At 43.4% G+C, this 26,514-nt stretch overlaps 1 long non-coding RNA gene across 1 annotated transcript; it reads right to left on the bottom strand.

Moving 5' to 3' along the window:
* Positions 1-12,794: 12,794 nt before the first annotated feature.
* LOC138685507 (uncharacterized) lies at positions 12,795-25,938 on the bottom strand. The gene is made up of 4 exons (XR_011324796.1): positions 25,820-25,938; positions 19,443-19,597; positions 14,269-14,527; positions 12,795-13,820 (listed from the first exon to the last, which is right to left on the bottom strand). It is a non-coding gene; the product is annotated as an uncharacterized lncRNA (long non-coding RNA).
* Between the last annotated feature and the right edge of the window lie 576 nt (positions 25,939-26,514).

Raw genomic sequence — 26,514 nt, 5'->3', positions numbered from 1 at the left:
GAGCTCTCATCTCCTTTACACTGCGGATGGCAGTAGATTAAACAATGAAAAAGTAAGATTATTTGTTCTATTTATTACTCAGAATGAAAGTCCCACTTTGGCACACAATCCTTTTATTTTTGTAAGATCCTGTTCTGTCAAATAAAAAAAGGGGCAGATAAAGGAATCAATTTTATATATAGATTTGCACCGCCCTTTTAAAGTCTTAAAGTCTACATTCAAGCACTTCTATTAATGATCCAGGATGCTAAACAATTTTTAATATCTTATTACAAAAGCTTTTCAGCTTGCTTTTAACAAAAGGAAAAGCTGGTTTAATATATGAAGCCTGAAAAATTGCCAACTATAAAAGAACATCACTCTTTTTTTTTTTTTAATTATTTGAAATGCTTCTGAATTCCCAACATAGCTATTGGGATGCAAGGTTATGATCTAAGAAAAAAGATATGTTCATTTAATTAAAGTAGCCTTTTACATTTTTTTAAAAAGTTACTTTTAAAGTGTTCATATCGCCGTTTATGAGCTTTGGGAGGACCAGAGGCTCTGGGGATTGCTAACAACTTACAGATAGCCATATGTTCCTCTCACCTCCGCTGTTTTCCCTGGGACTGATTCTTCATTGCTTGTGCCACGTGCAAAGGAATAATAATCTAGGTCTCTTTTATGGAGCTTTTCAATCTTTGATTGCAAAGCACTTAATGTTTATGTTGCAGATGGGAAACGGAGGCACTGGAGATGAGCTGATTTGCCCCATGGGGTCACACTGCAGATTAGTGGCCAAGTTTGTCCCTGAGCAGTACCCTCCCAAGTGACCCGTGCTAGGTGGAAAATGCTATCATCTGAAACTGCTGACTCCTCTGCAGCCCATTGCTACTGCAGACGCAAAGAATGGAGAAACACATCTGTTGATTTCAGTGATTTATACCTCCTTGAGAAGAAAGTCAGCCCCAGAGCATCATCAGCATGATTAAAAAAGAGCAATAAGAGATCATCACCTAATTGGTATTTAATAAGAGATCAGTTTGGCAGTTTCATCCCAGCTTCAAACAGACAAGTGTCTACAGAGCAATGGTCTGGTCACTCTTTGGGAACTGTGTATATTGCAGCCACAGCGTGCCTTCAGCACCGAGTGCTCTTACGTGGTGTTCATTTTTTACCTACTACATTGTCAAAGTAAATGGAAAGCTGAATAAAAAGCCAAAGCTACACAACAACATGAAGAAATGCATACAAAGGGATCTCTGGCTCTCACCAGTCAAACGGTGAAACAGTTTGATTTTCTTCTCTTCCTCAAAAATTAAACCATGCTGACCTCCCTCAGAGCCACAGATGTACTTACGAGGTCTAGCTCCGTGCCTAATTACCAGAACGCTGTCTATGATGGAGCCTATTTTTAAATAACTTCCCTTCCATCTTTGAAATCAAAGAGAGAGTATGTGATGTAAAGAACAGCCTAGGTCCAGATAAAGTTTTAAAACTATAAGAGAGGAAGTAAAGAACAAGTAAAGGAAGAGAAGGATGGTCTAGCGGCCAAGATAAGGCTCATAAATTCCCCAGGTTTAAGGGCAGAGGAGTCATCAGTGTCAACCCTGCGCATATCGTGGGCCACTAAATTTCACCCAGTCAGGCTGGCATGAAGTCAGACTGACCACAGCATAACTGGTATCGGCCCCTGCTTTATTTTGTCATAGCTTCAGTGAAAGACTAACCAAATCCCCACTGCAATGAAAGAAAACTTTCAGGAACAGGGGTAGAAATACAGTGAGAGTAAACAAAAAAAGCTTTCATTGGAACTGCCTGGGATGAGCAGCACGTCAGGGTAAAAGGTGGAGGATCAAAGATTGTGTCTGTAGTGTCCTGTTCCCTAGATGCTTGAGCCAGCTTCGCTGGTGACCCACATGGTGGTGTGACTGCTGGAGCAAACGTATCTTCCCTACCAAGGCAGGGAGACCGGCTCACCTTGCCCATGGAGGCAGCCTGGATGCAACTAAGGCAGACCTCATGTGCAGGGCGACCAAAGTGCGGGCTGTGGGCAGCACATGTGCAACCGCAGACGCTGAGCTGCCCGTCCTCCTTGCACCTGAACTGCACTACCACTCCTGGGAATTGTCACTCCTCCAAAAAGGCTGTGTTTGTAGCAGAATAGTCCTTTTTTGTCTGCAGGGCACTCCAAAAGTCACATCTTCAAATGGCAGGAATTCCTTCTGTGGTTCCATGCCCCGGTAACATGCAGTGCTGGGGAGAAAAAGCAAAACCAAGGCAGGAAGCCTCCGTAGAACCACCATTCCTCTCCTCGACTGGTACCACTGCAACAGTTGGCAGGAAAGAAGCAAGGAACGTATCAGATGGAGACGAAATGGCAAGAGGAGACTGCGAAGTAGGACACTTCTTGACCGTAAGCAGGTTTGCTTTCTCTCGACAGGCTCTCCTTCTATTCTAAATACAGCACCTGGTACAAGCCTGGCGTGCAGATGGCCCCGCCGTGGTGCGCACAGCGCACAGCCCTCTGAATCTGGCAGGCAGCTGTTTCGGTTTCTTTTTGCCAGGCTGCCAGCTCAAGATTGTTTTTACTTTTCTTTCCCCTTTTCTGCTCCCTCTGTACTCAGCCTTACCCTCCGCGATGTAAATTGGAAGAGCAGATGTATAATCTGGGAAATTTTCCACATCCATCTTTTAAAGAGGAAGGTGGATAAGCTAACTCAGCTTTTTAAGGCCCCAGTTCGGAAAAAGCACTTTAAGCACATGCTTAAGTCCTGTTGATTTAGGAAAGGCAAAAAAGGCTGGTGATTTCATAGGTCTTAAACACATGCTTATGTGTCCTTCCTGAAGAGCAATATGCACCTGAACAGTGGCCCAATTATGGCAGTGCAGAAGGCACAAAAATGAGTGTTCACTGTAAAATACACAAGCTGAGTAATGCCCCAGTTTAGGTCTTTACAATGATCACAGTTTCGTTGATTTTTAAGGTCAAAGAAATATGCTGACTCTAGAGTCTCATTAGTATCGGGGTGCTCGAAAGCAAGTGTTTAAATCCTGGTCACCCCCGAATCCTCCAAGCTCTTCCTCTGTCAATAAAGCCCTGCAGCCCTTATCCCTCAATAAAAATGTTGACAGCCTTACCTGAATGGTCATGTTTGGATTTTAGGAAGGAGAAAATGAAAACAGCTAAGGATTCCTCACTAAGGATGGTTTCCACCAGATGTTGAGATTAAATGTTTTCCTCGGCTGTTGCAACACCACAGAGAAATGTGTTACAGCATAGGCAATTTTGCTGGTCAGTCAACAGTACCTACCTGGATATGAGCAGCAAACCAGCACGAGCTGCTCCCTGGGAGGACCAAACGAGCTGCGTGCGACGCAATGGTTGTACCTCTCACACGTGGGGTTTTGCCCTTTGTTTTCTCTCCTTCCCAGCACCTGCATGCAGCCTCGATCTCTCCTTGCCCTTAAGCACCCCCTCCCCAGCAAACCCTCTTGTTACTGCTCCTCCGCCAAGATGGGGAACGTGGAAAAGGGGGGGACCCCTTTGGACCCCACTTCTCCAGAGGGCACCCTGAGGACCTAGGCTGGCCTTCCCGTCCCCGGCTGTCTGTGGTCACAGCTTCTCGTCTCGTCATCAAGGACTAAAAGCACTTTGCAGGCTGCCCTGCCTGGAAACACCTTCCAGTGCCCCAGAGCGAAGGAAGGGTGGGTAAACTGCCCCAGCCCAAGGAGCTGCCATCGTTGCTCCCACAGCCCTGTCACTGGCTGTCCCCTTCGGTCCCCATATCTGCTGCCACCTGAGCTCCGAGGCCCAGGATCCGCGCTGGGCGGAGTGAGCCTGGCATCTGCACCAGCTGCTTTTAATGGAACAGGCAGAAGTCTCATCTGGGTATTGTTGACACGGTCTCCCAAAACGCCTGACAAGCAAAGCAAACAAGTGAAGCAGAGCTAGCTCCTGGGGCTAACGAGCAATCATCACTGCCATCTTCGGGGTCCTCTTTCCAGGGAAGAAGAATTCCAGCCTTTACGACTGCCGTGCCACAGGTCAACAAGCACAGAGGTACGAATATAACGATTTGGCTTCTGTCAGAAGCCTGTTGGCTGATGATTTCTGCCAAAAGGTTGCTGTGAAGGTCTCCGTCTGACTTTGGACTTGCTTTTTACTGTCTTTCAGGAAGATTTGAGAAGAGCAGATAGCTGGACGGCCAAGGATCACCTCTGCACTCTTGGTGCACTGAGGTTAGGTATCAACAGGCACAAGTCAGACCAAGGAAGGAAGAAGAAACCGGGCTGGAGAAATTAATGAGGAGACAGTTTTACCTTGTCTTTTCCCTTAATCATGGCTTGTGGCAGATTAGCAGAGATCAGCTTTCATTGCAGCTGCCTATACTGTACTTGACCTATGCAGAAAAAGAATTTGGTCCCCAAGCCTGGAAGTCAGGCACCCTTGCCTAGCTCTGATTTCTCTTAAATAATTTTAATTAAACAAGGAAAAAAAAAAAGTGAACTGACAGTTATGAATAATGAAGTGGAAATGGGCTATGAATACAATAAGAACTAATTAAACAGTGAGGGTAAGACCATGTTGATTTATTTCCCTCTTTTTTTTTTTTGTCAGACTTTTAAATGAAATACATGTGCATTAGGCCTAAGGAGGGATTTAAATCTGCTGCACACACTTTTCCTTCAGAGCACAACACATGACAGATGTTAGTCACATCACTTAATGCACTACTGCACCAGGCTTCAGACACTGGTGAACAGTGCAGGGTAGGAACCCATATGGGAGGGCAGAGGAAATGGTGCTGGAGAAGTACATTTTACCTTCTGTTATGGATGTGCTTGCACAAGTGCACACTGAGCCTGTGGCACAGCAAGTACCATAAAGCCAAATCATTCCCAAATGTTAAGATGCTTCAGCCTCTTCTAATAAAAGTATCTGTATTTCCCTAGCATGTTACTACTGAAGATGTGCAAATAACAATAGCAATATATTGCACCATAACGAAGATGAAATCACCGGCAAGGGACCATCCCACAGGCCACCTGCAGATTATATATCATTTCTTTTCAGAAAAGCTGGAGCAGAGGGGAAAGGGGATTATTTTGTTCCACAGAAACTGATGGCAGCAAGCTGTAAATGTTACAGGCAATATTCAATCCTCGCTCCCAAAGAGAGGAGCAAGGGCCAGCTACAGCAAATGCGAAGGTTTTACTGAAGTCTTTCCTGGATGAATTCCTCCGCAGGCTCCTTACTGCTGGTTTCGAGGCAAAGGACAGCAGAGCGCTGAAAAAGACGACCCATACAGTAGCTGACCAAGTAGCCTCTGCCTCCCCTGGCCCGGCACTGTGAATCCCGTCCTTTCATTAGCACTGTTAGACTTCCCACAGGGAAGTGGGTGGCTGAGCATCCCCCAAATGTTATTGAGAACTGGCTGCCTGCCTCCGAGCTTGAGACCGACTCCAGGCTTCCCAGGTTCTGCAAAACGTCCCTCCAATTCCCTCACCCTGCGTTCGCTGCTTGTCTGCACTGTCTTCGAGTTTATCATCTCCAGCAGAAAACGGCACTGAGCTGGAAGGTCTGTTAACACCCAAACAAACCATATTTTTCCAATTGTCTTACGGAGCGGATTGTGTGATGTGGTTGCTGTGGAGACTGTCAGAGCCACAGCAGTATATCTGAGAATGGATCACTTCATACATTCCTTGCTTCTTACACATTTCCCTAAACAAGCGCCAGGGAGAGAGGAGGCAGAGGTAGGTGGATCTTTGACCTGAGCCACCACGGCAAGAGCAGGGGGCTACACCTGATGCTTGGGAAGCCCTTCTGAGCCTGTGCCCCAGTCTCCTTCCCCTACCCCTTGCTTAGAGGGACTCACATCCACGTACAAACCTTTGAAGGCCCTTTGATAACCTGCGTTCAGAGCTGCAAAGCAGTTTGGCCCATCTATGCAAAAAATGTGGTTTTTGTCAAAACGGAAGGGCTGTATTTTCACAGAGCTCACTTGTGCATAGAAAGTCTCATTTATGAATCTACTACATGCAGTGAAAATGTGCCCTTTTTGTGAATAAAGCCCCAACTGTCTACTAACAGTGCTAACACACTGACATCATTCTGCAAACATTTTCACGTAATACAGTCTCTGACAAGCTTTGTTTCCACTTGGGTCAAATTACTTGGAAAAATCACACTTTTCCCATTAAAGAATCATTTTCTCTTTAAGCAGTTTCCAAGGTACTCCACCCCACCAACTTCCAGTTGGAGCTGGCTCACTTTGCTGGGCCAGGTCCGATGGCCAGACCACAGCCGGTCCTCAGCGCTGGGGCAGGTGGGAGCTGGGCAGATACGCTCAGAACCAATATTAACCAAGACTACAATTGCTTAAGTACTTTCAGCTCTGACCGCAGTCTCCAGGTGGCAGAGGTTAGAAAGCTCTGCACCTCGATGAACAAGTAACTTGTGGCAATTTACAAAGCAACACTTTTACTCCCTGCGTTCATTCAGAGATTTAAATCCAGGTGAGCCTTGCACAGGGGTCCTTTGAATAAGTAAAAGCATCCTAAGCTGCTGAGTAAGGTCCAGATTTGCTGATACGCTCTGGATGCTTTGTATTTTCTAGCAGTACAAACCCAGCTCTCAGAGGCCAGTTTGTGACACAAATAAACTGAGAGAAGTGATTTTGCCTACAGAAAAAGGTGTCACAAATCTAAGTGGAATAGCAGAGGAAATTTGATAAGTGCTTTGAAGATGAAGAGTGAAGTAATTGTTAACTGTTGCCATGTTAATTATCCTTGGGCATATTTTCAGAAAGGGTGAAACCTCTCTTTTCTGGCTGTGGGTTGGACTGCAGATGAGGCTGCAAAATGGAGCTAAAAGAACAAATCAGCTTATCTCTGTATATGTCTACTTGACAGTAGCTGTAAAGTCATAGCTGGAAATTAAGGCTCGATTTTCATTTTCACCAAGTCTGTGCAAATTTCAGGAAGGAAATTAAAACAAAATCATACACCCCCAAAAACCCCTCTGACTAAGAAATCAGTCCTTGCACATTATCTTCTCCACAGGAAAAAAACTTGCTTTCAAGAATTTTGGCTTGATTATTTTTAGTATGGGTAATGACCTTAGTGTCACTTCCTCTATGAAATTCGTACTCTGACACCTTTCTACTTGGTTCACTTCCTGACTTACTGAATGACGCTAAAGTGTTTTGTAAGTGAAAAGGCAAAGTTCAAGCACCATCCACATGCAAACTTCTGTCTTTCAAAAAAGCTATAAATGTTGACTCTTCAGACTCGCTAAGATGCATTTTGCTCCTAGAAATAATTTACTTCTATTAGCTGTTGCAATGTGAAAGGTAGTTCTTTTTTTTTAACTCCAAATAATAATACATAATGTTTTCATAGGTTTTTTTGCCAGCTTTTAAAAATTTTTATTATTTTTATAGAAAGCAGGCAATTTTGTTATCCTCATTCTACAGAAGGGGAAAATGCAGCACAGATAGAGTGAAGTGGTCACGCACTGGACTGATGGTGAGGCAGGGAGAGCACCTACGGCTTCAGAGGTTCAGTAGAGTGCTTCAACATAAACTGAGCAAAGCTGTTAAGCCCAATGTTTTTATAAGCTTGATGACAATGTGAAAGGAATTGAGATCCCTCATAAAGTCATTTCTTTAGCCCATGCATCCTACAAAACGTGGAAGAAATGTCAGCTCAATATGGATTTCTTCAAACAAGAAAAATAGCACTGCAGTAATACTGTATGCAATTCAATCAAACAATTTTTTTGTTTTGTTTTGTCACTATTCCTTTCTGCACATTATTTGTGTTTGCACCCTACTAGTATATTGATCATCTAAATATCCTCCCAGGGAATAGGTATGTACTTTCTCTTTATTCTTTCATGGTACCAATGTTTAGAATTGAGAATATTCATGTGCTCCTCTACCTAATAAATTATTATTCTAGGGTAGTTTCATTAACTACTATACCAGAACTTGTTCAATTTCATTAAAAATTGCCTATAGAGATGGTTGCAACGATTGCTGTATAAATGCATAACACAGACATTTTGTGTCCTGCTTGGCTTAAAGAAAACCAGAAGTCACACAGAAGGGATAAATGACATGGATACTGCACAGAAGCACAGGGGGAAGAACCAGAACCATTCTTCATTTATTTGTAATGAAATATCAAGATATTGTTTTAAATTATTGGGGTTTCATAGAGGCAGGCAGGTGGGAAGAGGAGGAGAAAGGGAGGTAGGAGAGAAGAAGGGAGGAAGGTGGGAAGGGAGGAAAGAGGGAAGGAGGAAGGAAGGAAAAGGGAGGGAGGAAGGGAAGGAGGGAATGGTTAAAGGTTAGCCCCCAAGTCTGATCAAAGGACTGGCTTTCTAGGCACCAGCAGCAGAGATCTAAAGAGGCCTGAGGAATGTGAATTTGCTGTGGTGTTAAATGGCTTCCAGAACTGACCCTTGTCCAGCAGTTCCAAGCACAGGCAGAGCAGGTGTGCAACTCCCTGCACACATCTATGGAAATGGGGCCTAGAGAAGTCTATGGTTGAAATGAAAAGGCTAGTGAAAAGTACCTTTGGGCTATCTAGGAGTCTTGCTGTTGATGGGCATTTAGTCTTGTATTTGCAGCCTATACCCAACCTTGCACTGAATAATCACATTGCTTTACAGACAATCACAGAAACTCACGCGGAGCTTTGCTAGCACGTATTGGGAAAAGTCTTCAGCTAAGGCAGTCCTGTTCAGTCTGAGCAACCGTTTCAGGCTTAAATTCCCCCAGGATTCCATGCCCCTCAGAGTTATAATAAGCATTTATGTTCATCACAGTGAGCCAGGAAAAAAATCATATATAGATCTAAGGTAATCAATTAAGGGTCCTTCTAAACCAATTTGGGTGCAAATCTGTGTGATCCAAGTTGTATGGCTGCTTTTGAGTGAAATTAATCACTCCTTAAAAGTCCTTATCTCTTTCCAATTGCTCTAAAAGGACTCTAAAAAGGTAAGTCAGATTTAGAAATTTACATTATAGATGTCTGTAGCTGAACCCCAGTCTTAACACAGGTACCAAAGGTTGTGCCGATAATATCCTTTCTTGACTAAGCTGAGGAGATGTCAGTGTCTTGAAGGTCCTAGCTCCTTAAGCTTACCCTAAGCATGCTTATCATCCACTGACAGCAGTGAGTTCGGCTCAGAAACTGCTAGGAATGGTCACAGCGGCTTGCTTTTTCCTGACATCCCCATCAGAGCACTTGGTCTGGAACTGGGCGATGCAGTGCCCGGTCCGCCTGCAGCCTGAGAGGGTTGGCCCTCTTACAATGATACCCAAAACACCAGGCTAACGGGACGTTCCCACCCAACTCTCAGCTGAAACTTGGCTGTTCTGCAGTTAGGGACGCAAAACTCCTTCCCCAAATTGACAGGAGTGTGCTGGCATCAGCAGTCTGGTGGTAACCAAAGAGAAATGCAGGAGTCCCTCTTCCTCAATCAGGTGCCTATCTAACGTAAAAAGAATCCACATACACTGTCACAGGGGAAGGGTTAAGTGCCCAGTCTTCCTCAACCCACAGCTGGCCTGCAAAATTAAGCTCAAATTTGCTTTTCTCCCCCCTCCTCCCTGATGTGTTTGACGTGCCTGGCTGCCCCACCTCACTCTGACTTGACCTCCTTGCCTACAGGCAGGATGGGCATTTGGGCACACATCAGCAGCACCGGCTGGGACGGCTCCCTCCTCCCTGCCCGCTCGAGCTCCGGTGCCAGCCAAGCCCCACAGCAAGGTGAGCACCAGTGTCTAAAGCAGGAGTCCTAGCCTGGGCGGGTATCTAAGCAAAAAGCAAGCAAACAAACAAAAATAATCCGTGTGGTGTGTATTTTCGCGTGCTGCCGGGGTGCCAGATGCCCCTGCAGGCTTTGAATTCTGGAGAGGCAGCGCAGCTCCAACAGCCACAACTTGCCCTTTAGCTGGCCTGGGTTGCCAGCAGCCCTGCGGGGCCACACTTGCCAGTCCCAGTGCCAGTAGCCCATCCATCCCCAGAGACGTTTGGTTAGCTCAGTCCCCTGGTAACTTTTGCTTCCAGAGGCAGCACCATCTTCCAGTGGTGGCACGTACAGCACCCTTTCTGCTCTCGCCCAACACACACATATGGCTGCTCTCGTGTATCGTACCCCTTCTTATCTGCTGTCCTGTGTCGTAGGTATCAAAAACCTGCTCTTGGTCCTGGGCAAAATCTCCTGGCAATGCTCGTGGGCAGGCTGGTGCACTCATGCCACAGGCATTTTCTCACCTACGTCGCTGCAAGGCACGCCAGAGGTCCTTGGGGTGTGTCAGGCTCAGGTGGTCCACTTCCAGTGGTGATACACCCCAAATTCACTCAGTGCAGTCAGTCCCAGATCATGCCGTGCTCAGGAATCTGAGTCTTGCCTGAGTTTGCCCTCAGCAGACACCAGAACTTCCTTGGCAGGTAAAGGCATCTCCTTGCCTCTCTACTACAACCCTTCCACTGTTTTAAAAGGAAACAGAAATCCTTTCTCAATAAAGAGCCCCCAAAAGGTGTGCAACATGATGTGGTCCCATGTGAGCAGGATTTCCTGCCTGACATCTGAACATTGCTCAAGAATTATTTACCCTAATTTTCCTTCTAACATGTAACGTGAAGTTTTCCAGTTGTTATTACTGACAAATAAGTATCATGACTAATTTGACAAATAACTCCAGACTTGAATACCTCTGCTAGAATCTTTATTTAAAGACTACATCATTCTGGGCTAGTTGTTGTGCAAAGCAAAGGAGAAACAACCTCTTTGGCAACAGATAGAAAGCAGCTCTTAGTTCTCATTAAGGAATGAAATAGATTTCTTCTATACCTGTGGTCTCGAATTTGGTTTTATACATGGATGAAATTTTGTCCCCACAGAGATCAGTGGGAATTCCAGCTGCCAACGTCAAAGGGCTGAGAATTAATCCAAGGTGAAAATTACGGTTTCTGGGGGAATTCTAAATTATCAGTAGTGTAAAGCAAGCCTGAGATTTCTCTTTGAACAGAGAATTTCCTGAAGAGAATTCTCTTAATTTTCATTTAACTATGTATATCAATAATGAATATGAGACTAGCAGTCTAGTCCCACGATACTGAATAAGTTACTACCCTCTGGATCATAAATCAAGTGTTTGCATAATTTGGCTATTTACAAATCAAGCCTCAGTCCAGAAACTGCTTTTTCCCAATGCAGTCATTGTAGTTAAGCGAATGCTTGGAAAACACACAAGGTTTCATCTATTTATCAGTTTCTTTTAAAACAGCTGTTCATATCCGTAGTAAAAAGGAAGATGCAAAATGTTCTTGGAATGTATTCAAAATATGAAAATTATCATAGTAACAGTGAGAACAACATAAAACCTCACAGAGGGGATCCAGCTTCCTTTTCATTGGCTCTCAGGACATGAATGCCAATGAAACAGAGCCTCCCGGGAGGACATTTTGATAGTGCAAGGCAGGAGCACCTTTTCCTGGCCGAGGGATGGCTGCACATGGAGCAGCCAGCACACCTGGTGGTTCGTGCCCAGCTCTGTCACCATATCCGAACACAGTCCTGTGAGTAGGTCTCCCTTTCCAGAAGGACACAAGTAATGTGTGCTGGCTCCTTCAAATGCTGGTTTAATGGAGGGATTTGCTGCTAGGAAGAAGTCTGTGCTCGGAGACTTATGCTCCTGCTATTGATATTCCCGAGGCAGGTCGGGCCAGCACTTACTCCAAAGCCAGCCCCGACCTGAGCTTACCCAAGTGGACCTGTCAGGGGAGAGGGGGTGACCCTGTGGAGTTTCCATCTTTCCTTACACACAGCGCAGGAGTTTCACCCTGCTCAGATAAACGGCTAAGGGCCAGAGTCTGCCCGAAGTTAGGGCAGGACAACCCCCCGTGCCGTGCAGCAGGCAGCTCGCCCCCGTGTCGCAGGGAAGTCTGGCTTGATGGTCCGAGCCTGATGCTGCTCCAGCTGAACGCTGTCTGCTGGCTCCTCCACCCACTCCACTCCACTCCTCTCCACTCCAACCCGAGGCGAGTGGGCGCGCAACCCTAGCCAGAGCGTTGGAGTACGCAGCGTTTCCACCCGTGTAAATGACAGTGTAAGGATCAAACCAAAGAGTCAGCTCGCTTGGAAGCCGTGCCTCCGACCTCATTCCAAACAGATATGTAGAACCATAATATTGTACTTAGAAATAGATTTGAGTTTCTGCAATCATTTTTAGATGCAATAAACTAATGAGAGGCATGAAAGCTGGAATCAGCCACCATTCACATTTCCAAGATAAACATCTTAAAATACATTATGATCAAAATAAAGCAGACAAAGTTACGAGTAAGTTTTCCAAGAGTCGGTGGCTTGTTTTTCATTTTGTTTTGGTGCCAGCTTGCAAAGCAAAAATTCCAAGAGATAACATAAAGGTACATGCTCAAAGGAAGAATAAACCCATTATTCATCTATTGCAAGGCGTTTGGCTACAATGAAGTAAGAGGGATGGAGAATGGCAAGCTGTTGACGTGTCCGGAAGATGGAGGTTATTTTATGGAATGTAGCGTGAAGTTTAGCGCTATCTATAAAATAAGAGAAAAGATTCCTGGGTTGTGGGAGAAGGAAACCAGCTACCCAGAAGACAGAAGAAGCCCCACCGTCACACCAACATCATCCTGGGTTAACCCGTCCTGGTTAACCAGTGTGCAAGCATGCACTTGGGCAGGAGACACAAGGCATTTACTTCTCACACCTACAAAACTCTTTCCTTCTCCTCTGTAACAACCATAACACCCACAGTAAAAAACCAACACCTGCAACTATAAGATACTAGAGGGAAAGAATATTCTTGGTTTTTTTATTCTGTTCACCAGCAGGTAATCATCACATACAACTCCCAGAACAGCCTAGGAAGTCACCCACACCTTGCACTAACACCAGCGATCCCTGCCAATCCAGCTCAGGAGGAAAAAGAGCTGCAAAGCTAAGGCTCAAAACGAAACACATGAGCAGGTTACAGGAGTTCTATTGAGAAGCATTCAGTATCACAAGGCTCTTGGGAAAAGAGCAACTGCCAATACTTGAATAATACTGCTACTATTTGCAATTCTTACATCTCAGCTAATTTTTTTTTTTGATTTAAAAATAAAGAATTAATCTGCTTAAGCAGGAATTTAAATCCAAGATTGCTGGATTATTGACCTCCATTTTTATAAGTTTTCACAGAACTAAACGGAAAGGAATGTCTGGGTTCTTGGAGTCTAATGAGGACAAAAACATAGAAAAGGGAAAGTTCAAATTTTGTTGAATGACTATATCTTGTTTGTCTTAATATTTTTTATATATATATAAATTTAATAAATTACATATATGTATGATTTGTCTATAGCTAAGTCAACATATTTTATAGCAACATTTAAGAAAGGAGTTATGTTATATTCATTAAACTTCTTTTATATACAATTTGTTATTAAAGGCCATGTTCAATAATTATGTCAGTCCTGCATGAATGTCTCCCTGTAAAACACACTCTACTTTTCTGGCTCACATGTATGGTTCTCAAGAAAATAAACTAACAAATGAGCTAAGAAAATTTGTCCAAATCTGATTTTGCTGTCCCTGTTTTAGATACTGCTAATCTCCAACAGCGGCTCCAGCAGAATGACATTATAGCTGAGGATTTGTGGGCGAGCACGTACTCTCAGTCTTCGCTGGGGAATCACATCTCCGGTCCCTGCAGAGGTCTTAGCTGACTCTCGCTGCCTGCTGGGAACAGCCAGATTGCCAAAGGAATCCTTCCACCCACAGATTCTGCAGGGAGTACCTGGGGGAAAACAGAAGGAGGGTTCAGGAAGGGGTGGGAAGTTCTGACCTTTACACTGAAATGAGTACATGCAAACTTTTCTGATGATAACAAGTCTCAAGCTTTGGCCAGCTATAACAAAGTCCCCCCTGGCTGAAGGCCTGGGCTTTTGGGGAAGCGAAGAGTGCTCCAGTGCAGATACATCACCTCCCATGGTGCGTACTGCACCACTGATGCCAACATAGCAGCTCTCCGGAGACTTTCCTTCCCCAAAATATAGTTCACGACGAGCATTTTCAGCTGTGCCCTGGCAGTGATCAAGCTCATAAGCTAAAATCACTGAGCATCAGGTGTTAAAAAGAGCCTTAATTTCTAAAATAGTTATTGATTAACACAGTGTTGATAAACAAAAGTACTACATTAATCAACATTTGACCGCTATCCAACTTACTAGGTCATAACTCATCACCTGTGTCTCAGGACTGTGCGGTGGCAGCTGTGTGATCATGCTCCCATCCATCAAGGTTTCTATGGTTTTAGGGCTGCGGCGCTGGAGCCTGGAGCTGGCATCATAGGTATCAGCTGATGTTTTCCTGCTGAAGCCTTACTGCGTGAGTCATCTTACCATTCTGGGAAGCAGGTCTTAAAAGGATTGTTTTACAGGCACAGTGGAAAGGACTGCAGTGGGAGAAGGGACAGCAGGACTTTCAGAGGTCGTCCTTCTGGAGCTGGGAAGGTGCATGAAAGGGTCCAAACCTGGCACTTAAGAGTTAGAGTAACCCCTCTGCCCTCCAGTGCCCTGGATGGATCAGCATTTGTTTGTCCAACGTGCCTGCCAAATGAGCATCTGAATTAGTTAACGGAAGAATTACAATAGTAACACTGATGTTAAAATGATCAGGGAAAGTTCATTTCCAAGAGTGTTTTTTGAGGTGGATCAGTTTCTGACTTCCAATGCATTGTGATATAAATCCCAATACCTAGCTGAGTTATTGCTGATTTACATCGGTGTAACAGAGCAAAATTTGGTCTGAATATAGGCTGATGAGCAGTAATCACAACCTTCTGCTCCCAAACCACAAGCCTCTTACCACTCGAGCTAAAGGAAAACTTTCATTCATTTTGATTAATGTAGCGTTCTTGCTCAGGACTAATTTAGACCATGCAAAGCTGAGAAGCTTCTAACCTGACCTTTCAAACACACCTGGGGGACGACTTCTGGAGCAGAGTCATATAGTTTATCTCTAGTTACCATAATTCCATGGAAATGTTGTGTCCTCTCACATACAGTTGTACAGAAAATGAAGAATTACAAAAAAGAGGTTATGGGGGTATTTGTACTAGAAAAATAAATCCCACAGCACTTCAAGTTTCCTGCTTGAATAGCAGTAGCAAGTTTTGGGTTTTTTTTTATGACACTCAGTTTATATCTGCCATGCATTTGAGTTTTGCCAGGTAGAGAATTGTTTCAAATATGAACAGCAAATTTCTCTTCAGGACTCGGCAATCTTCAGTAAACCTGAATCTGAATTTCAGGCTCATCAAAAAAAGCTGAAGGTGGGGTTTTGCCTGGTTTTATGTTTCATCATAAAAAAGTTGCACACCTTTACTCAGAAGTACTTGGTGAACCAACAACTAGAGGGTAAGTTTTTTTCTAGTGGTCAGGGAAGTAAGGTTCTGCTCAGCAGTGATTACAACTGCATTGTTTTCTTTCCTTCTTCAAAATATTTGATTTTAAAAAATTTAAGACTACCAATATTTATTGTCAAAAATACAGCTTTTTCTAGTCCTAACATCTGAGCATATGGCCTTTTCTAAGCTCATGCTTGGCCTACAGGTTTCCTCCATCACTTTCTAGATCACGCATCCAGCTGATAGGCAGGATTCGAGTGCCTGCCTCCACTGACCTGCGTCTGGCGTCTCTGGGTGGGCATGGCAGTGTCTCTGCAGCAATAACTGCATTTTCCAAATTCTCTCAAGGTCAGGATCTTGCTAGTTGCCTCTGGTGCCCTCAGATTCTTCCTAACGAAAATTGCCAGAAATCTGCTCTGGCATGAATTAGAACATTAACACCCTCCTGAGCCATGAATATTTGATTTTTCTCACTTCTGCACAAGAATTAACATTTTTGTTGGGCTGGTTTGCATTCAAAAGTTTTTTTTTTCTTTGAAAGGCCAAAGAGGGAGATTTTTCAAAATATTTCAGGATGTTAAGACATACATTTCCCTTAATTAATCCAATTCATTCAGATGGGTGAAAGGTGTTGAAATCAAAGCCACGTACTTGATGAGCTTTGGAATCACAGTCAAAAGCATGTCCCTCTGAAGTACCACTCAGACAATCTTTCTCATTCACAGTTAGAAACAAGTTAAAGCAGCAAAATCTGGCTTTGCATTTCAAACACAACAAAAGGTATTCAGACCCTACCACTGAAGAAACAGAGCCATCTATGAAGAGTAAGGATGCCTCCTGCACCTTATATGCACCTTTATAAGGTCCTCCATAAGGGAGATGGAAAAAAAAAGGTGTTTTAAGCCTTCTTATCCTTGATAATGTGCATTAGCACTGCTACAAAAGTGGAATATATCTTTGGCAAAGGGAATAACCCTGACATTTGCCTTGTAAGGCTGAAGGAGGGAGATCACTAGCTCTTCTCCAAATAATTTTCCTTAAGAATGATTACCCAAGACTGAGCTCTCTTGCAGGATTGACATTTGCAGCGCTTTCTAGGCTGTGTATATCTAGACCTCATCCATACCATAGGCCAGTCCATAGAGTGGAGTGTGCTGCAGCTCCTGGGCTGGAGGGGGAGGCAAAGATACCAGGACACAGAGGTGGGAGAGCAGACCTGGACATGGTCCCCATTTCACTCCATGCACTAAGGTCCGCACCATGCTGCTTGGGTGTGCAGTCAGACCCCTTGCCCTTGCGTGTTTACACTTTGGTGTCTGAAGCAGTCCTAAAACATCCCAGATAAGTGTCCCACCATCAAATCAAATTCACTATTTTAAGTTGCTCTCCTCACACTTATCCGTCTCCTCGTGTGTGTGGGGGCAAGTGGCTTCCAAACAATTGTGACTTGGTGTTTGGACACAAAACCGTTGTGGCTGACTCCTGTCTATATGGTACAATTATCCACAGTTTGCAACAGTGTCAGATAGAAACTTCCTGTGGTTCTTTAGGACCCATCTAAAACACCTTTAATTTTTTCTCATCTTTTTATCACAAATGCTATAAAATGCAGTTAAAAGACTGAAATAACAAATTCACTCTACTTGGGTTTTTTATTCCTAGAATATAGAAAAATTAGTTCTAAATAAGGGCATTATTTGGTTACTAACAAGTTATCTGGGTGTCATTACTGCTGATGCTGTAAACCTGGCATCCCACAAACAGAAACCTTAGTCCTGTTCAGGTTTAAAGGGGGTTTCTGGGACTTGTTTGTCAACTAGGTCCTCAGCCTGTGGTACATGACTTTTACTCATGAAGACGAAGATGTCATCCATGGAGTGTCTGCACTGTTGGTCTAGTAATAAATTTGCTTAAAAATATTATGTTCTGTATCGGTCATAGAGATTTAATCAGCTAATGGAAGAAATGGGGCTATCGCTGCAGCATCAGTAAACTGATTATTGTTCTGCCCATCGTGCTGGGCCTGTGTAGCAGTGAAGTGATGCACAGAGGACACTTTCAATAATTCCCTATGTACTTTAACATTAAAATGAAATAATTCAGGACAATGTCAACATAAAAATGTATTCATTAAAAAAAGTGTTGAAAAAAAAGTGTTATGCTATGATTGTCCAGCTAAAAAGTACAAGATCTAACAACAGAAGATCAATCTAGCAAGTTAATTGTTGTATCTTCTGTTGCTTATATCAATATTTATTTCCCTCCCTATTGACTTAAGCAAAAGCCTCTTCTACTCTCTAAAGCACAATGTGTGCCTCCAAAAAAACCTCAAACTGTTACTGCAGTGGAGAAGTAGAAGTTAGAAAAACAGCATAGACAAGATTTGTGATTTGTACCACAGTAGTGGGAATGATGAACGGTACCAAGAAGTCCCATATAAAAGTGGGGGTTAAATTAGATGGCCCACGTGATCTCTCCAGCGTACTGCCTACTACCTCATAAATATGCAACCCGGTTGCCATAGTGCATGCCACCTGTACCCAACATTAGTACCTGGGCCTTCTTATTTTTCTGCATTGAGGGATGAGGCTGTGTAAGACAAGAAGGCAACACTGTCCAACAGGTTCTTCACTCAGATCATTGATAATACTACTTTCTGCTTTAACTCTCTGAGCGGTAGCATACTATCCCAGTTTATTTAAAGCAAAAGACTAAAGGTGCTCCAGTTTTTGCACCTTGGTCAGAGGTCCCTTACCCTGCCATCTTGGGTAAGGCAGCTGAATGGCTCCACAACCACCTCACAGGTAGCACCAAGTTGCCACCTCAGAAGGCAAGGAGAAAAAAGGGCAATCCTACTGATATTTCAATTTCATCAGATATTGTCAGCACTGATCCTGGATAAGAGGTAAATCCGTGCTTCACAGCCCTTCATAACAAGGTAACAGAAATTTCATGACCTCCTGGAAGTAACTCATTGTCCATGTTGTGCCTGCCCAGAGCATATGGAAATTTTGTGACAGAGATGGATGAAAGAATTGAATCATCATGAATAAATGGTGCTACACCTACCTTCTAAAGTCCGTATGGCTCCTAAATCTTCTGACATGCTAAAGTTCCACCATTTTCTAGAGGATTAAGCAAACTTACCCTCAATTTTGGTTTTAATTTCTCTCTTTTATACCATTTACAGAAGAAAAATATTTGGAGCTTATAGGTCTGATATTAGTCTTTGGCTCAGGTTTGCTTGGCCATTGTTCTTGATTTCCATGTCAGATGGATGAAATCTGGTTTGAGGGGAAGGGAAGAAAAGAGGAGACAAAGCACGGCAGAAAGCCTGACAGGCATAAATTTTGCTTTCCAGCATGTCTGTGCTTGCAATCAGCAGCCTAAAAAGTTCTGCTATGATCATCAAGAGATGATGCCTATCAATCAGTCTTTAAACACTGCCCGTTAGTTTCTCTTGTTGAGGATGTAACTGAATCTACAATTCCCTGAAGGCTATTTTTATTCCATTTTGCAGCCAAAGGAGAAATAAGGGAAGTTCTTTTGCTTTCCAATACATTAAGTGGTGTGGATCAAAGGGATTAGCAACATGGCCTAAAAAGTCATTTTTTAGAGCTATAATAGAATCTATACTGCTTTTTTTTTTCATAGAATTGTTTAAGACATAATTCAAGTCACATAGTATTGATTGTAGAATATATTTGCAGATGTCACCCCACAGTATAAAGAGACTTGATTTCTAAGTGTTTTATTTTCTGGTGCTGTAGGATTTCATACATTCAATAGGGTGTATGCGAAATGCATTATATCATTCTCTGAGTTTAGATTTTTTCCAGACGACAGGCGTTACTTTTATGATGCCCTGAATGGAATGACAGAGTAAATTGCCCTGATTTATACTCCATTACAACCAGTGATACTGCTGTCACGACTGCTGCTCTTTCTCATTGCACAACATCATACACTTCCTTGCCTAGCAATGAAATAAGTTGCAGTGTTCCCAAATACCAGCAACACAGGTCGATTCCCATCGTGTGTCTTGCTCACTCAGCCTGGGAACTTTTCCATTTTAGACCTCGGTCTACAGCTCCTCTTACGGATGGTTTCCATTCCGTTGCCTTATCTGGGGTATACATGGTATCCCATTCTTCATTTTAGATGTACTGTTTGGAGACAAGCACCAAAACAATAAATCATGGGGCTAGGTTATTTTTAGGCCACATTTCCGAATCAACATTGAGACTATTTCTGAAGAACCTGCACAAGGAACTTATTGTGTGCATACACAAATAAATGACACAATTCAATGGTTTAATACTATCTGCCAAGTTAAACTACTGCAGAGCAGCTGTGTACATTTAAAATGATCCCTGGCACTTCTGAAGAGTTCATAAATCAGCAGTAACATACTTTCTTCCAATTAAGAGAGTTAAAGAAAAAAAATCAGAAATTAATGTGTCTAGGACATAAATGACATCTCTATACACTTGTGAATGTGAATCTGAAAAAAAAAGAAAAAGAAACCAATGCTTTTTACATTATTAGGATTATAATAATTTTAAAATGTCAATTTTTGTAAAAGTGTTTCAGTTGTTGTCAAAAGTATTGTTATAAGGAGGCTTGCTTGAAGCCACTCAGTGATATTAACCCAAATCTACTGAAGATATGAAAGACGGTCATCAACCAAACCACAAAAGTACCTTACCAATGCCTCAAACTATGGCTCCCTCCACTAAGAGTAACATGAGATGTACTCCCTGTACGGGCAGCCACAAATCATCTTTTAGAACTCACTCTGAAAGCAATCTCTAAAATACTGATTATTGCTCTAAAGAACCACATTGCATAGTTCCACTATCTAAACTTTCCTACCAATTTCCTGGCATCAACAGCAACCACCACACTATTGCTCAATGACTGTGTGCCTTTGGCTCTTGCACTCTGCTATAGCAAACACTGCAGAAACACGGAGGAGAAAACAGGCATCACTGAGTCTTTACCACCTATGGCAGTCTGTCTCTTCTCTTTGCCCATCCTCTCCCTTGCAACTTCTTGCCTTCTCACCATGTGCGGGTTTCCTGCATCTTTTCACAACAGAGTTTGTTACTCTCCTGCTGTAGCTGGATCTTCATCCCAAACACATTTGACATAGTTTGTTTGTCCTTGTGACTACATGCATAAAAAAGTATATTTTTCCTCCAGTTTAGCTCTTACTAAGGGAAGCAGAAGGAAGAACATGTGCCTTAATAAAAATATTTTAAAAATAAAAAAAACCCACCTCACCAAAACAACAGCTTTGTGCAGGAACCAACACCCCTCTGACCAAGTCATCTCCCTCTGCTCTTCAGTAGATTTCCCAAGTATACACCAGAAAACTCCAGCCAATGCAGCCTTGCGTCCTCCCTTTCTTCTTGAATGATATCTGCAACCAGCTTCCCACAGCACTAGCGCTGCAAGACACACAGTTCTTGCACACATGCAATCTGAGAAAGGTGGGTTGGAAGGAACCTCAGGCAGTCACCTAGAGCATCCTCCTGCTCAGAGAAGGTTGTTAGAGCAGGTAGTCAACACCTTGTCCGGTCAAGTTTTGAATATCTCCAAAGATGGGGATTGCACAACTTGTCTGGACAATCTGCTCCAGGGTCTGATGACTCTTAGGGTGAAAAAAGCTTTTTCCTTATACTGAGTTGGAAATTCCTGTTTTCCAGCCTGTGCCTGTTGCCTCTTGTCCTTTTGCTGCACACACCTGAGAAGACAGCTCCATCTTCTCTACACCCTCCCATTAGGAAGTGATTCCCAGCAGTTGGCAGCACAGAAATGAGTTTCGTTATTATAATTTATTTACTCATAAACTACTATTTCCATTGGATACTTCTTAAGATCCATAACTGGTCCTCTCTACACTCTAGAGGAGGGATATCTCCTTTCACTCTGTGCTCTGGCAGAATGGAGGACTAATGTACGCCTAATTGCCAGTGTGCCTGGAGCATGCTTGAATCTGCTTCTTGTTAACTAGACCATCATTACACATTTGAAACACAGAAGCTATGTTAAAGCGTGTCCTCGTGTTTTAAGCTTGCAGTAATCCAGGCCATTTTTGTTGTAAACCAAGTGTTGAATGGATAAGATTTGGAGGACTGGGAGACAAGTCTGGGTCAATGCTGCTGTATATTGATATAATGAGTTCATAACATCATTCAGCTGTAACTCTTAAACTAGCGCATAAAAGTTTCAGCATGGTATTATGTTAATTTAATTAGAAATAAAAGGCTGGCTTTAATACAGATTTGTAAGATGTTTTGCAAAACTGCCATATCACTGGATTCTTCCACGGTGTTATTTCCTTTGCCAGCTGTCTCTGGTGACAACGATCTGTTTGACAATTCAAACGAGGACACTTTAGGCCTGGAGAACTCCAGGAACTGAACAAGGAGACGTTTCCAACTAACAGCGTAACCCTTCTGGAAAGCTGACAAGGATTCGGGAGTGCTATAATGCACTTTGCAGGTTCTTCACGGCTCACACTCATTTGACAACAAAGATGAGGAGTTCCTGTTCTTCAGGTGAAAGCTGATTTATGTGTACAAAGTGTGGGCAAACAGGCATTATGCGGACACACTTCAGGGGGTGAGTCAGGTGAATCACAGCAGCCAGCTGGAAACAGGACTAACACGCCTAGGGCTGAGACTGTCCCGCAGGGCTTCTGTGCGGAGGATGCTGCACACTAAAGGATACGGTTTTCCATGACTAAGGCTCTCCCTTGTCGCTGTCCTCTTTGCTAGCCTCTGCAAGAGCAGCCAGAGGATCTTTCTTTTCCATGTCTATGGGGAAAGCCCAGGCATCACCTGACCTGATAACTGATATGAAAATGGTCACCATCATCTTTGCTTAGTTTTTCCACCCCCCTGGAGCTAATCAACAGAACTGATTTGTTTTCCAGGGGGAGCATCCTGTGACCAACGCACCAAACTGGATAGCGATGAGAAAGCTAAGGTGGTTTGTAAATTCACAGTGACAGAAAAGTAGGTAGACTGAGTATATCACTAGTACAAAAGTGCTGGACAGTGCTAGGCCAAGAAATGGGCTTAGACATCTCAGTCCCCACTGTTCGATCCCCTTCTCAGCTGCTGCTTGCCCAGAAAGAAGGTGTAATACATCAGCACCTCCACTTGCACCTTTACGACTTACTAGGCCAGGTCTGGACAGTACTGAACTGCTTTGCTTTGCCATGAATAAGCAGGTTTTTACAAAGCTGATGCCAACCCCTGCTGAGTTCTAGCCAAAATGTCACTGAAAAAGGAGGCCAGGTCAGGAAACAGCAGGCAAAGCACAGTTCAGGTGATACATTGCTGCTTAAATCCTAAACTGTGATTCTGCAACCTTTACTCAGCCGAGCCCTGCAGCATCAAGCTCAACTGCCTTCTTGCTTTTTTTTATTATAACATTTCCCTGGCAGCCACATCTCTTGGGATTGCAGAAGAGCTCAGCTCCCCCATTAACCAGACAGAGAAACTAGCATCCCTACCTCGAGTGCCCAGAGGAGATGCTGCAGGAGGCCCCCCCCCAACTCATCTCACCCCAATTGCCGGACTCTGATTCCTCACAACCAGTGAAAACTGCCACGATGGTGTTTTTTCAGTGCTTTCACAGTTACCCACCAGGAGAGTGCTCTTTGATGTCTTGGGTGGAAAAGAGACTCTTTACCCTTCTTGTTGGAGATGTCCCTCGAACCGCCTGTGGATGCCACGCAGAGAGGGGACTCCCCTGCAGCCCTGCAAAGGGGACCAGATTTAAGATGCCTGGTGCCCTGTACCTGCCACAGAGCAGGGCAGCTCTGTGCAATTTCGGTCGGAGGGGCTTCTCTCCTGCAGCAACCCGCCTTTCTCCATGCACAGCCTGGGAAGACAGAGGGCCTGGCATCTGTTCCAGAGAGCAGGCACCTAAAAACCCATTGGCTAGGTCCTCTTCTGGCCCTAATGCTTAGGAATCAAATTCCCCCTTGTGAATAAAGAAAACCCAGTTTAATGCAATGAAATGTTTTATACTTTCCAGTAACTAAATAAGTAGGAAACTGAAGATTTTCCATTGTGGAAAGTTAAGGAGTTGTTATTAGTAAATGCAAGTAATGCTGCAGAGTTTAAATTTCTGAGGAAGTCTGTGTTTATTTTTGGGGAAGATAGTAGGGCTGATCTGTTTTCTAGATTTTCATGCCCCTGATGAAGTAAAATTTTGCAAATGTTGTTTACAGTTTCAGTCTTACAAAGCCGTATTATGTATACATATATGTGTGTCTGTATATATATATATATATATATATCTCCTTACCTAGACATTCTATGAAGAATCCATATCGCATGTGAAAAGTTAAAAATGCTTTTGCGGAATATACATCTTACTTTGCCTGTAAATATCTGGCAGAGACAAGAGATTTATATGATTATTTTTATGATTATTCTTTACTTTACTGTCACATCTAGCAGGTATAAAAGCCAAAGTTTCAGTTAAAGCACAAAATATGTAAAGACTCCCACCTAAAGAGTAGTATGATAAGCACAAAATGCTTTCAAACAATCATAATCTGCCCACTTTAAAAAAATGTGCACTTCATAGCTGTAGAGTACATGGCTAGATGGAAGGAAAATTCCACCGAGTATTTTATCAGCTGGCTGCCATTCTCTGTACATGAGCCAATAAAAATGGAGAATTTTATTGGGAAGCAATAATTTCCTCTATATCAACTCTTGCAAGCACTATTACATCAAATCCCAAGTGTGCTCACAGAAACAAAACACCCTTTTAAATGTTTTCCCAAGATATGATGCAGCCATTCCATCTATCATTTGGACCCCACTATTTTAACCAAACATGCTCATACTGAGTCGTCAAAGGTTTGAGCTGCAAATAGCACAGCCATGCAAAAGAACTACAGGCTTGGTAAGGCTTTCCTTCATTGTTTTGGGGGGGGGTAATTTGGGGGGGGTCAAAATAGTGGGCTATCCTGGCTGTGATGTAACACAGCTCTAAAAGGTAATGGCAGGAAGACCATGATTTTATTGAACAGCTCTGGTTACACAGGGAAGGGATGTGAAAAGCCTTTTCAACACAGGAAGCCATAGTCACTCCCTTGACCAGAGGCAACACTTTAAACCAAATTAAACAGAAGTCAGGTGACTAGAAGAGCACCTGCATATTCCCAAGACCATTTGGCTATTGGTCTCTGGGACCTGACCATCTGAACCAAAATGTAAGTCAAATTATTCTTTATGACCTCAGAAAGCATTAGAGCTACCCCCCAACCATTTATGCCTTTACTGCAAAGCTTTGCTGATATGCTGAATTTAAATAATCTCCCATTTGTAGCTGGCTGAGATGGGTAACAGGCCATCTCTTCGACTTCAGTCTCAGCCTGGCTATAATAAATAAATTGATGCTTCGTTTACATATTTTTGTTCATACAAAAATGCACTATCTGTATAGCCACCCAAAGCCCTAAGGAACCTTTAACAATATCTAAAAGCAATCATTCTTTTGCCATCAGCGTCAGTCTATGTTACTGCCTTTTGCTCAGCTGGTTAGTCAGAACCAAAGGTGAGCAGAGAGAGAAAAATTAGGGATAACACCTCAACAATGCCCAAAAGCATTTCAGCTTTAGACGAAACCGCAGATAAGTGGAGGACACTGAAGAAACTCATTCCCCTCTGGCGGCTGGCAGTACACCAGCTCCCTTGGCTCTTGGGGGCTCTGAAATAAATGTGCATCCTGACATGGAGGCAGCATTTGGACTCGAAGACAAAGAGGCAGTAGCTAGGTGGGAAGAGTGCCGTGCTTTCCAGATCTCCTGCTTCTAGCTCACAAATACTGAATTGTCTTACCTGAAAAGCCTCATTCAGCTCTTGTCATTGCTCTAACTACAGACCACCACACTGCCCATCAGAAACAACCCCAAACCCTGACCTGGTTACTGAACTACATGTCAGTGCTCAACAGCTGAGGTGGTGGAAAGGCACACTACATCCTAACAGGAACGCAGTTAGAAAACACTGCTTCCAGACCCAAGCATTTGCACTTGCTTTGAGAAACCTTCCTAACCCTCAGTCAGCATTCTTTCTTGAAAACCCATAGAGGCAAGGACACAACCTTTTTATAATATTTGTGTCCAAATATCCATCTCCATTGGAAAAAAACCCAAACCCCAGGAAAATATGCAGCAGGAAAATATGTCCTTCTTTGCCTTTTGATCAAAAGCTTTTAATCCAGCTCAGCTGAGCGCCAATAAGTGAGCACTGATCATATCAGGAGAAAGAAAACAGCTGTTGACACCAATAGCAACAGTCCTGCTGTATCATTTCATTTAATGATCTTCTATTTTTGCACTTGATATTTACCTCCTTGAAGTTGACTCCCATCCACCAGTGATACATCTTCCTTTCTTCCTCTTGGAGACTCCATATACATCGTATGTTCATTAGTCAAAGCAAAGCTTTCTTCTGTTTTTCTGCAGCTGGCATTCCTGCATAGCACAAAATGAAATAAGTCATACAGCAGCCCCGAAATTAAGATCCAGGCAGTGAAGACATAGTTTTCTCAAGGGTATCTAGCCTGACCCTGAGGACAGGGGGATGCAGCCCTATCACTGAACCCCTGATCTGTCTTTACAGCAAATGTCCCCAGTCCATCCCAAAGGTGATTTCAAGAATGGTGGTTCTGGTTTAGCTTGGTTGACTTTGAGCCTCTGTTTCATGGTGAAATAGGTCGTCAGGAGCACTGGGAGCCACAGCGTTGCCTCTGCGCTAATCATTGTAGATAACTGCAGGGCCACTGGCAGGATGGAGCAAACAGCAGGAGCGAGGCAAGCTGCCAGCCCTTCTGCCTGAGAAGAGAGGGAGGAAGAGGAGGCGATGCTCCGAATGCTGGGTTTGGGTGTTGCTTTCTCTTCCCTTCACTAAGCTGAGTCAGATTTAGAAACATAGTGTTCTGAAGAAAAAAAAAAAAAAGAATGAGAGGGGTTTCTGTAGAAAAATGTTGAAATGAAATATTCTGACTTTTCAAATTTTTCTTTCATGCTCTTGACTGAAAGGAA

This window comes from Haliaeetus albicilla, chromosome 1 (genome assembly GCF_947461875.1).
Source record: "Haliaeetus albicilla chromosome 1, bHalAlb1.1, whole genome shotgun sequence".
Lineage (NCBI taxonomy): Eukaryota > Metazoa > Chordata > Aves > Accipitriformes > Accipitridae > Haliaeetus > Haliaeetus albicilla.
This window is presented reverse-complemented; position numbering and strand designations above follow the sequence as displayed.